Here is a 12559-nt window from a genome sequence, read left to right as displayed (position 1 = left end):
TACAATAATTTTGTTTAGATAATCTTGTCCAGGTAAGGCAATTGATAACCTTTTCTTGTTTGCAATGTCAACCTGTCTATGAATGTGATTATATCGTTCTGAATACGAACACATCTCTATTTATAAGAGGATATGCTCACTCAACCACATTATCTCAGCTGTTTCTTTTTACTTATGTAAAGTATTACATTTTTGTTTAGTTGAGTTCTACATGCCATAGGTCACATTAATGGTGGAACATGTTTTGAAATTATTTATCTTTTATGTACTGTATATATCACAAAAACCTGGTATTTGAACAGGCTGGTATAAGCGTGTCTATTATATCTGCTGTCAATAGCGAGAAAGACAGAGAGTGATGGCCGGACGGAAAGACAGACAGACAATTTATTCTTCACGAGTCAAATAAAATGTGAACATTGGCTTCATGTTATCTTATAATAGCAATAGTGAGCTGCTGACACTATATGACAATTCTGTCTGTGTAGTCACCGAAACCAAGGGTTGCATGAATTGAGAAAGGATGAGGGGAATGTTTGATAAGTAAATTGAAGGTGCCTGATGATCAGGTATTTGCTTATGGTGTTATGGAAGGGGATGTTAGATAACCTGCCAGACTGCCATCCAGAAAAAAATCTACTAACGTCAGATTTACATACACGACAAATAACCGAAAGCGGGGGGAGCGTGAGGCGGCGCGGAGGACACGTTTGGAGAAAGTTGAAAAATGTGAACTTTCTTCGTATTTCGCCTCGCGGCCTGATAGGCTGAAATATGTGCCACATCGGCTTCGGGGATGGACTAAGTCACACACAGCGTCCTGTCTGCGTGCAACAACACGGGCAGCCACTTAAAACCCCTGTAAAAAAAGATATCCCCTCCTGCGGGTACAACGCATGTTTTTCAATAAAAGAAAAGCAAGCACTCGCGCTGCATTCAATGACCACACACGCAGTAGGAAATATCAGAAATCAGAGGACTGAATGTTACTGTTTTTCTGTTTTGTTCCAGATGTTTGAAGTTTAAATATATGTTTACAAGGAACCTTTTCAAAGAATCTCCACTTTTCTGTGGTAAAAGTCATAATATCCCACGGCAGGGGATGCAATTTTTTTACGGGGGTAAGTACTTTTGGCACGACAACGGAAAGTTTCCCCCTATTTTGGCGTGAACATAGCATAACGTGTTTCTGAATTGTTCCAGTGTGCTTGTGTAGCATAATCCGTTTCCAACGATATCTATTATTTATTTATCCCATGGAGTTCTGTACACCGGCTCTGTTCTCTGTGTATCTGACGAGTTTTTTTGTTATCTGCTATTTTGCACATCATTAAAAAAAGTACAAATACATTCTTTATGTCAGGGAGTTCCGGCAAGAAATTCTAGCCACTTTCACCCCTGTGCAAGAGTAGTTCCACTGATTCACAAACTAACTTTCTCAATGTTGGTGTGACAGTCAAACTTAAATTTGAGACATTTGCTGACTAAAGGATATCATTTTAAAAAATCTGTTGCTCATCTGTAGGACAAAAAAGACCCCAAAAAAAGATGGGGATGTGCAAGCTATTGTTTAATTATGGTGTCTGTCTTGTGCACCATAATTACTGCTAGAAATGTTATCTGAACTCACTGCTATCCCCAAAAGAAATAATGAATCTATTCTAAACTGAAAGGGAAAGGTAACAAAAGCAGCAAAGGAACAAAGTGTCTCGTTCACCAGCCATTCTTATGAACAAGAGTTCAGTCCCAATTACATACATTTCAGGAAGAATGATCATTCACTACCATACCTTTAATACTTGACCTGCTGATTGTCGGGAACTCTGCTCCTCACCCCCTCAAAAATTGTATGTGTGGGCCTCATTACCTATATACAGGCTTGGGGAGTAACGCAATACATGTACTGCCGTTACGTAATCAGATTGCTAAAAAATGTAACTATTCAATTACAGGAAAAAACATGTAATTAGATTACAGGTACATTTATTGAAAATGGGGATTACAATTTATATATGAGAGAGAGAGAGACAGAGACAGAGACAGAGACAGAGAGCGCATGCACGCCCGCACGAGTGGGACCGTTGCTACATGTCGGGGAGGTGGGAATGAACGAACTGACTAGTCGTGTCCTCCACACGTGGGCAGTTTGAAAAAGCTTCACGGACGGGAGGAGGAAATAGTATTCACTGGAACTTACTCAGAGCGAAAGTTTGAGCTGAGAGTCCAGCAGCATGCTATGCGCTGTAGCTTCTTGCTAGCTAGCCCGCTAGCCTACAACCATAATGTGAGTTACACCTTCCAAACAAATCTTCCTCCCACTAATTCACTATTTAAATATCATACACAACATATACACGGCTAAATTTGTGACTACAATAAAAGTTCATTTTGCAGTTGATGTCACACATCATCATCTTCATTGGATATCCATCCATCCATCCATGAGGTGTGATTGCTTTCAGTGACAGTTCTAAAACAGCAAATGGCCTTCAATCAATCAATCAATTACATGTTTTTTTAATTACACAAGGATTTTTGTTATTTGTAGGCTGCCCGGGTCCCTATCACCCGCAAATAGCAGGGGCACATTGTATAGAGTATATAATGTGGTGATATTTATTTTGTCTTCATGAGCATACTCAATATTGGAGTAATCCAAAAGTAATCGAGTTACATTACTTTAATATTATGATTACTTGGATTACGTTACTACATTTTTTAGCAGGTAAATTGTAACCGTAACGGATTACATTTTTAAAGTAACCCTTTTATAACCCTGCCTATATAAAACATAAGAATGGATTATCAATACAAACACACAAACGTAGGTGGTGGGTCGGTGGAATGTTGATAGATTAAAAGTCTATGTATTTGACATTTAGAATGTGGCCGAGCGGTGTAGTGGAGGCTTGGCTAATAGGTATTTATGGTTCATGTCCCTGTTCTCTGCACACATTCACTCTCGTCCACACACACATCCCACTTCAATCTTATTTCATTTCTTCTACAGTTTCAATTACCTGTATAGAACTGTGAGTAAGCATGAACATTTCTGAACTATATGATGACCATGTCAAATTCAAATTAAGTTTAAGCACATGTAGACTGGTTGGATGAACTCCTATGCACCCTCAAGGACCCTGCCAAGGGTGTAGAGCTGTTTCATTGTTCCACGGCCGGGACGAAAACCACACTGCTTCTCCTGAATCAGAGATTCGACTTCCTGACGGACCCTCCTCTCCAGCACCCGTGAATAGACCTTACCAGGGAGGCTGAGGAGTGTTATCCCTCTATAGTTGCAACACACCCTAAGGGGGATTGGGTCCGAGGGAGCTGGTTGAAGTGGTTGGGGAGAGGGAAGTCTGGGCTTCCCTGCTAAAGCTGCTGACCCGACCTTGGATAAGCAGTAGAAAATGGATGGAAGTAGAAAACTGTACTTGTTTTTCTACAATGTACTGTTTTACAGATTCAGTCCTTGACCTCTTAGCAATATTAGAGGTAGAATTTCCAGACTACAATAAAGAAAGTACAATGCCACTGAGCAAAAAAAGTGCTCTAAATGAAAATAAAACTGGAAGATGGTTGGACGGGTGTGTGAATATAACATACTGGCGAACAACTGCTTGCATGAAGCATCTATGACCCTTTAATCCTGGTTCCCTACAAAATGGAAGTGAACATAAGTCAGTTGAGACAACTTACATGCAGGACATTACAAGCATTGATTTGATGTTGGATTTAACAGTGATTATTATTGACACATTTGACCATGCTATGGTATAAATCCAGCTGACTGTCAAGGAGTAATGAGAGAAAGATTCAAGTTCAGTTTTCACTGATTTTGTATCTGACCTGAGTGTGGTTTGTCAGTGGTGGATGATGGTGGTTCTACTAAAATACATAATGTAACCTGCCACAATAATATATAAAGCCAACACACCATGTGGAAACGTTTCTCTATTTAAAAAGTGACAGTGATCAGGTTGATCTTGTATGTTCACGCCAATCCATTAGTTTCGCTACACGTCCGCTAGCAAACTTCTGATGTCTCCTTCTGTTCCCTCGGTTTCAGGATATTGACAAAATAAATGTGTTCAAGAAATGTAACATTTTTAGCCTCTTTTATGTCTGTCTGAATCTTTTTTTTCTGTCTGGAAATAGGAAAGAATGAACAGGGGTTTTTACAAGCGTACACTTCCGTCTTGGAGCTTTTCAATGGTGTTGTTTTTTGTGTGCCTATAAACCCAATTAGGGCAGTTAAAAAAGACACAAAGTTCACCTGTTGCACTCTAATCTTTCCTAATCAAAATGACGGCTATTTTGGTAGCCACTAGCCACGCTTTAAAAAAAAAAAAAAATAGATTTTTACGCATGCGCTAGCGTAATGCACACTTTGCTTATTGAAAAGTAGCAAAATTGACGCTTTGACTGCTTTGTTTCAATTCAGTCACCATTCACAAACTAAACACACAAAAGATGCAGTAAACATTCTCCGCACACATCCAACGTTTCAGTTTTTTTTCAGTTAACAGGCCATTAGTGCGGTGAAAGGCTTGGCACAATTACGACACCTTTTAGATGGCACATTATGTGACTATGTGAAGAGGCTGCGATCGTAAGTGCTGTGGGATTATTGAGGGAAAAGTCCAAGAGCATGATGACAAAGGTCTTTTCTAGGCTGTAATCAACTTTGCAGCCCACGCAGAGGCTGAGGGGCGAGCGAGCTGAAAAGATGAATCTGTCTGGTCCTGATCACAGAACAACTCTTCCAGCGGGTCGAAGCCTAGCCAGTTTGGCAACAGGAAGACTGTGAAGATTAAACAGTGAGATCTTTCTCTTGATCAGGCCCCTCGGTCTGCCCTCCCCACCATCCCCGCACCTGCTAGTCTCACAACCCCTGATATGTGCTCTTTTCTTCTACTCTTTCTGTCTCTCAACTTTCACTGAGTGTCTTTCTTCTGCTTCCCCTCCTCTTTCCCCCGCCGCCACTTTTCCCCGCTTTTGATTATCAGCAACGACCCAGAACTCATGCGAGAGAATCTATCGGAATTTCATCACTTTCACATGAGCACACTGACTCACAATCTCCTACATGCATTTTTTTCGCTGGTCTTCATCTCTCTGCTCACATTCAGACACATACACTGTCTCTTAAATTAGAGACTTCCCCGACTCTTTCATCAAAATCATTGGAATTGATCTTTACCCTGAGTGGACTTGAGCCGCTCGCTCATTTTAATTCTACTGCTGTAGTGCACTCTGAGCTATCAAGGCCAAAACAATAACACAATGGAATTTCAAGTCACAATCATTTTTACTCAATTATGGAAATTTGGAAGTAGCGGAAACAAAACAAATTATTATAGGTGTTTATCAAACAGGAGCTTCAAACAAAAACAACAACTAGAAGCATACAAAATTATTACAGTCGTTTTAAGTGGATCACTAGTGTATTAGGTGGTATGCTTTTTAAAAGAAGACCTAGTTCTCTTTCTGGCCAACTTAAAAGTGAGGTTTGCAGTAAAACTAACTAACTAACTAATAAACAAAACTTTTTGTCATATATGTTGAAACTGTATGACACGACTATTATTAAAATGATTTTTTGAAAATGTATCCAACTCCGGACTCATTTCATGCCCATAATTCAATTTTAATTTTTGTTTTAAAACTTGTCACAGTGCCACATAACCAGCCTATATTGTGACAGAAGGTGTGACCGAATAGTGTCAATCATTCATCACCTTCTATTTTCAATTGTGCATTCCAAAAAATACAACATCAAAACGGTAACATTTCATGTTTGACAACCGCAAAAAAAGTATGGTATCGACGTAGTAGCCGTGGCTAATGTCGACTTGTTGTACGGACAGGGCATGTCGTGCGCACTTTGTGAAGGGATGGGCTTTAATTCGTGACATGAGGGGCAAGGTTGCATTCTGACAATTTGGGAGCCCACCCTTTAGCAAATTGCATCATTGCAAGAATTCTGTATTTGAGTTTTGAGGCCAGTAGATCAACACCACAAAGAAAACAAACTCAAGCTGTAAAGACTCTGAGGGATGAAGTCTTGTTTACAAGCTAACGTTTTTATATGCCTTTAATTTGAATAGTTTTAATAAAATGTATTTCAAATGATTTGCCAAGCAGTAATAATCAACATAATAGTATAAAATGTACAGTTCTGTGAGGCTGTGTGGTCAGTGGCCAACCAACAACCTGAATAGAGTTTGTACCACTATTTGCCTTCCCTTCCAATCGTTTTTTTTTCTTCAGCATTCAATCAAAGTAGGAGGTGAAATTAATTCACACTTATGTTATTATGAATTCATTTCACCAATGACAATACAGTATACTGTTGGTTTACCTGCCTCTAAAGTGAAACTGATGAACAATATTATCGTGTTTGCAGACTGATGGTGACCAGAAATGTTGACAATTAAATATAATGAAAAATTATTTTTTAATACATAAATGTATATATTGCGTTGTGAATTAATTCAGCATTGTATTACATTCTATATCAAAATATCCAAAATTAAAGAGCCCTCAATTTATCCACTAGAATCCTACGTCCACACTGTCACGCCTGACATACCAAGGTCAGTCCGATCCTTGCATAAACTCATGTTTTGGATTAAAACGACTTACTCTTTGTAATTCTAGGTTGCTGGAAAATCCTCTATTCATTGCAGCCTTGACAAATACAACCCCCTCATCGTCTCAGCACCAGATTGGGGGTGGGGGGTATTGAGGCAACATTTAATGTCAGCAGCCTGAAAACGGCATAGTCCATGTTGAAGGTGTGATGGGGCCTCAATCAGTTCAGTGGCACTTAAAGTTATGTTGTCCGGAATATTGTCCATATCAGGTCTGCAGTATCAGCACCTTGAAGTCAGTGTTGTGCCTAGAAATTGTATTTGTAACATTTGCAAACCTATTTATATAGATTTCCGGGTTAGTGATTTATTAGCATACCACTTGGTTAGTTTATTTAACATGGTTTGTGGCAGTAAAGAAATGATTTAGATTGTAGTTTTCACTGCTGCTTTCAATCACAGGCAGATCACGTCCAACATTTTCCCCACTCACAAGCCCAATGGTCCCCCAAGTGCTTTTTTCAAATATTACTGAGGGTGGGGCAAGAGTCTGGGTGAGTTGCTCTTTAAGAATGAACATTTTGATCATTTTGTACTTGTGAAAAAGAGTAAAGTTCAAGTAGAAAGTGTTTAACATGCAGGGATGAATATACATTAGGCTATGATGATGGTTTTGAACTTTTGAGTACCCAATAGTTGAGTTTTAGTAGTTGACTAAATACTACGTTTTGAAATAATGGATTCATGATTTTATTAATTGTGATTTTAAACTTGGGTCCCACCGCCACGTGAACTCTGACAGCCCAAGCAATATGAAGCACTATTGGCAGAAAATACACCACCTCTAGAAGTGATCACGTTTTGGATTGGTGGGATAACTCAATGTCTAAATTTTTCCCTTGCATGTACATACATGAAAAACACAAAAAGCATCCAGCCAAGCTTTTAAAATTTTGAATTCCATCATCTCTATCTGATTTATTTTTTATTAACTACTTTATTAACTCATTCACTGCCATTGACGGCTATAGACGTCAAAAATTCATTTAAACTATTTCTATTAGTTTAACTTTTTTTCACTTTTGCTAACCAGAGTATGAAAACCTAGGATTTTTTTTTTGTAAACTTAGAACAGATTTAAAATTTGTGATTAATTGTTAACTAGTGAAGTCATGTGATTAATTACAATACATTTTGTAATCGCCTGATGGGCCTAAATTTAAAAATATAAAAATAAAATAAGGGGTGTTTAATCATAATTAATCGCATGCTAATTTTATATCTGTTATAAAAATCTAGGTTTTCATAAAAAAAAAAAGAAATTAAATGAAAAAAAAAGTTAAACTAATAGAAATAGTTCACATTCATTTTGACGTCTATAGTCGTCAATGGCAGTGAATGAGTTAAAATGAAATAAAGAGTATTAGATGAATGCCGAGCATACTGTATGTGTTAGGGAACACACTTCAGCTGCACTCCAATTGACCAGCATTTCAGGTGCTGCATATTATTATGTTCACCTGTCAATCAATATAGCAGCATCACTGATTGATGATGAAATCCTCACTTAGTGTGTGCGTTTTCGTGACAGTGAGTGTGGAATTGGTAGAGCAGCAGATCAAGTAACAACAGTAATAATCATTGCTGTTACCTGATCTGCTGCTCGACTAGCACCACAACTACATCACATTAATTTAGAGAGAGACGATTATATCTTGGGCAAATTTTGGTTTGGGTGAATATTAGAGTCTTCAATTAAACTAACCTGAATGCTTTTAGAATAGAATACAGGGATTGGGATGTAATGGGAAAAAAACAGACCTGCAGAAAACCCACACAAGTAGAAGGAGAAGACGCAAACTCATACGGCGGAGCGTGGCTACAAACCAATGACCTCTAAATTTTGAGGCGGATTTATTAAACACTCACTCATTCAATCTATTACAGTTGAACAACTTGCTGATGTCATTTGCCACCATATTTATCGGTTCAAAATTTAGCATTTCTACGCTATCCCGAACAACACTGACTTGTGAGAGATTACAGGACCTTAGATAATGAGTTCTTAAATTGTGGGTCATAAAACTGTACTGTAAGTATAGAAACTATAAAAGTAAATATACTGAAATACAAAGTGGTGTTGGTGCAATCACAGTGGTGTTTGTTTGAGAAGTTTATTGTAGAGGCATTCTGACAATTTGGCAGCTCGCCCTTCGGCAAATTGCATCATTGCAAGCATTCGGTATTAGAAGAAAAGCCAGCATATCAACACCACAAAGAAACAAACTAAAGCTGTAAAGACCCTGAGAAATGATGGCTTGTTTACAAGCAAAAGTTTCAATATCCTTTTAATTTTAATAAAATGTATTTAAAATGTTTTTACAAGCACTAAAAATAACCGCATATTAGTAAAATGTGTGCAGTAGTCTTATTTTTTTTTTTTTTCATTTTTAAAGTTAGTCTCAGTTTTAGTCCAGTTTCAATCACGCATGTCAGTTTTGAACATAGTTAGTCAACCTCATCCTGTTTTTATTTAGTCAATTTTTAGTCGACTATAAATCAAGCATTTTAGTCTTTATTTTTTCCCAAGAAAACACATTTATTCGTCTATTTTTAGTCAACAAAAACTGTCAACGTTTTAGTCAGGACGATCATTTTACCCCTGCATATTTTTTTGTCAGCAGATAATGTTGAACATTGTCAGATCTGAAACTAGTTCACATCAAATTTTCTCTCATCTTTTTGATGAAAAACACACAATTACAGTATATCAACAAGTGGTTACTATGGCTCCATGCTATGAGCATTAACCAGCATTAGTTAGCGGTCGGATTAGCATTATTGTTGGAACTTTATAGCCGTTGGATTAATGTTGCATTACAACCAGGGTTATTACAGTTTCGGAATTTTCATTATAGTTTTAATTCGTTTTCAGGGTGGCGCTGTTAGTTTTGATTATTTAAAATGTCTTTAAGTTTTAGTTAGTTTTAGTATTAGTTTTTTTTCTTTTTTTAAACAAATGTTGTGTATTACTTGTGTGCAAGATTTAGTAACACCATGGTAAAATGAAAAAAAAAACAATATACTTCTTACCTAGCGGCTGAATTAAGTGAAAAAGCAGGCAAGGTGAGCCATTGGAGCCAAAAGTCAAACCTGCAAAATTGTCACCTTGGAGTGACATCATCTGAAGGTGCTTTTCTATTGGCTGCTTTTAGATGACATCACTTCTGTTCAACACACTTTCAAGTGTCCTTATTTCTGTTAATATCGAAGTAAAGGGGGTAGTGGTGGTTGCGGACCCAAACGCAGGGAAGCAGGGCAAAGAGGCAGAGGTGATGTAAAAAAAAAAAAAAAGAAGAAGAAGGAATTCAATCATACAAAACAAAATCGAACTCCAAATGGCAATGAAACAAAACGTGGGTAGGACAACAGGGCAAAAAACTGGCAGCATGATGGGAGGAAAACGACGATGAATCGACCAAGACAGAGAGGAGACAGGTGACTAAATACACACACACACTAACGACACAACAAGACACACCTGGGGCAAGACACAAGTGGCTGAGGGCACTGATTGGTTGACACGAGGAAGGGCAGGATTACACTTAACAAGACCAAGGGAGACACACAAGGGAAAACAGAACCCAAACATGACATAAATATACTTAAATCACATTTAAAATCCATCCCAGAGGCTCATGTATTAAAATAATTACCAAAGACAAAAACTAATTTTCACTATAATTATAGTTAGCTTTAGTTAGTTTTGTAAATGTAGTTTCAGTTAATTTTCGGTTTTAAAAAGCATTTTCGTTTTTTGTTTTTTTTTTCATTAACGAGAATGTTTTTTGAGTTTTAATTTGAGTTATTTTATTAGTTTTGGTTAACTAAAATAACCTGGATTACAAATATAATTTACTTATTTTTTCTTTTTTTTACCGTTCACTATGAATCCACGTCCTGTCTGTCCCATGTGTTTGTGCATGTTGCACAACTTGCACTTGCAAACTGCAGATTTGAAAGGGGGGGGGGGGGGGCTCACTGTATGTCACATGTATGTCAGTGTCACAGAAGTGACAGATTAGCAAAAACAAGATTTTACAAAATTATCAAATTTTCATCTCGTTTTTCTTCATGAACTGAAATGTCCATAGATTTTAGTCCAGTTTTTATGAAGTGAAGTACAATTTCATCAGTCGACGAAAATGCATAGTGATTAGTCCCACATATTGTTTATTAATGAGGGTTTTAGTCTAGTCTAGTTTCAGACCGGTGAAAAATGTGTTGACAAAATTATTTTTGTTTAGTTTCGTTGATGAAATTAACACTAATGTGCAGCTGTGTGGCCTGTGGTGAGCCCACATCAGGTGAAGCATTCCTGAATGACCCCATTCTATCAAAGGAGGAGATGAAATGAATTCACACCTATGTTATTATGAACATACTGTTGGTTCAGCTGCCTCTAAATTGAAACTGACAAAAAAAAAAGATTGTGTTTGCACACTTTGATGTTAACCAGATATATTGACAACTGAATACATAATGAAAATTACCATTTTTATGTCTCAAGTTGTATACTGTTTTGTGAATTCTATACCAATAGATCACAAGTTAAAAAGCCTACAATTTATCCACGCATATGCCAGAATCCAACATTGCCACTCCTGCCATACCAAGGCCTCTCCGATCCTTGCATCAACTCATATTTTGGAGGAAAATGACTTACTCGTTGAAATTCTAGGTTGCTTTTTCATTTAATTGAACCTTTAGTTAACCAGTTTAGTCCCGTTGAGATTAAAAACCTATTTTTCAAGAGAGACCTGGCCAAGACAGGCAGCAGCAAAGGTACACAAAATTACAGACATACAGTGGAGAGTGAGACAAATTCAAAATTCAAAAAGCACAACATTATTAAATGATCAATAAAATTGTTCAAACATTTAAGCTAAAAACATAAACATTGTATGGAAGCGATTTCCATGTCTTTCAATTTAGATTTAAAAAGATTTAAGGACACCAGTTCCTTGAGCCTTAAGTCATTCTGCAGAAGATTCCAGGCTATGATGGGTGTTGAGTATCCAAAAGCCTCGTTCTCATTTGTCTACTAAAAAATCTGCTTCCACCATATTCTTGAGGGGCCAGCATCAATATTTAATGATTGATAGTTCATTCCACCCCCTCTTCAGTCAATGTTCACTTGTAAATATTTCATTGTAGATGCCTGCAACCCAATCAATGTCCTGCTGTTTTCCCTTAAGCCTCTGTCCCAAATGTTTCCCCATTTTGGACTTCATTACAGATGAGGACAGAGAAATGGCAGTTAATGGGAGACCACAGAGCTGCTTAAATATTAAATGGACGGGGTGTGGTGACACAAAAAAAACAATCTTCTCTTCTTATGAATTTTCATCTAAATCCAAATGGCAACAATGGGGTCAGCAAAACCGTCAAGGGATTTAAAGTTTGTAAGCCCCATGCAAATGTTTTGTCCCAATCCAATTTCAATGAAGATTCACTTTGTGTTTGTGCTGTTGCTATGGAAAAATGGAATTGTCAAAACATGAACATACCCAAAGCGGAATCAAAACAAAAGAGTGTTTCACTGGCAGAATTTTTGATTAATTAAACTTACAAAAGACTCCACCCCCTTTATTTTGTACTCATGAGATTTGGCTTGACTGAAAACAAGACTTTACAAGTCTGCATTTTTTGATTCATATTTCCATTTGTTTTCTTTTTGAAATGCGTGTGTGTGTGTGTGTTTGTGTGTAGTGCCTGGCCTGAAAACTGGCAACCCACTAGTATGTTATTATGCAGAGTGCAGAGGCCTCCTTATGAGCCAAGTATTATGCAGGGATCTCTGAAGATTATAATACTTGGAATTCAAGGATTGTTTTTTTTTTTTGAATGAAATTGAGAAAAGAAGAATAACATCATGCACGGCGTGGCACCCAAAGATA

This window comes from Leptonotus elevatus, chromosome 1 (genome assembly GCF_054856555.1).
Source record: "Leptonotus elevatus isolate MCC_2025b chromosome 1, RoL_Lele_1.0, whole genome shotgun sequence".
Taxonomy (NCBI): domain Eukaryota; kingdom Metazoa; phylum Chordata; class Actinopteri; order Syngnathiformes; family Syngnathidae; genus Leptonotus; species Leptonotus elevatus.
The sequence above is the reverse complement of the archived record's forward strand: the minus strand, read 5'-3'. Positions refer to the sequence as shown.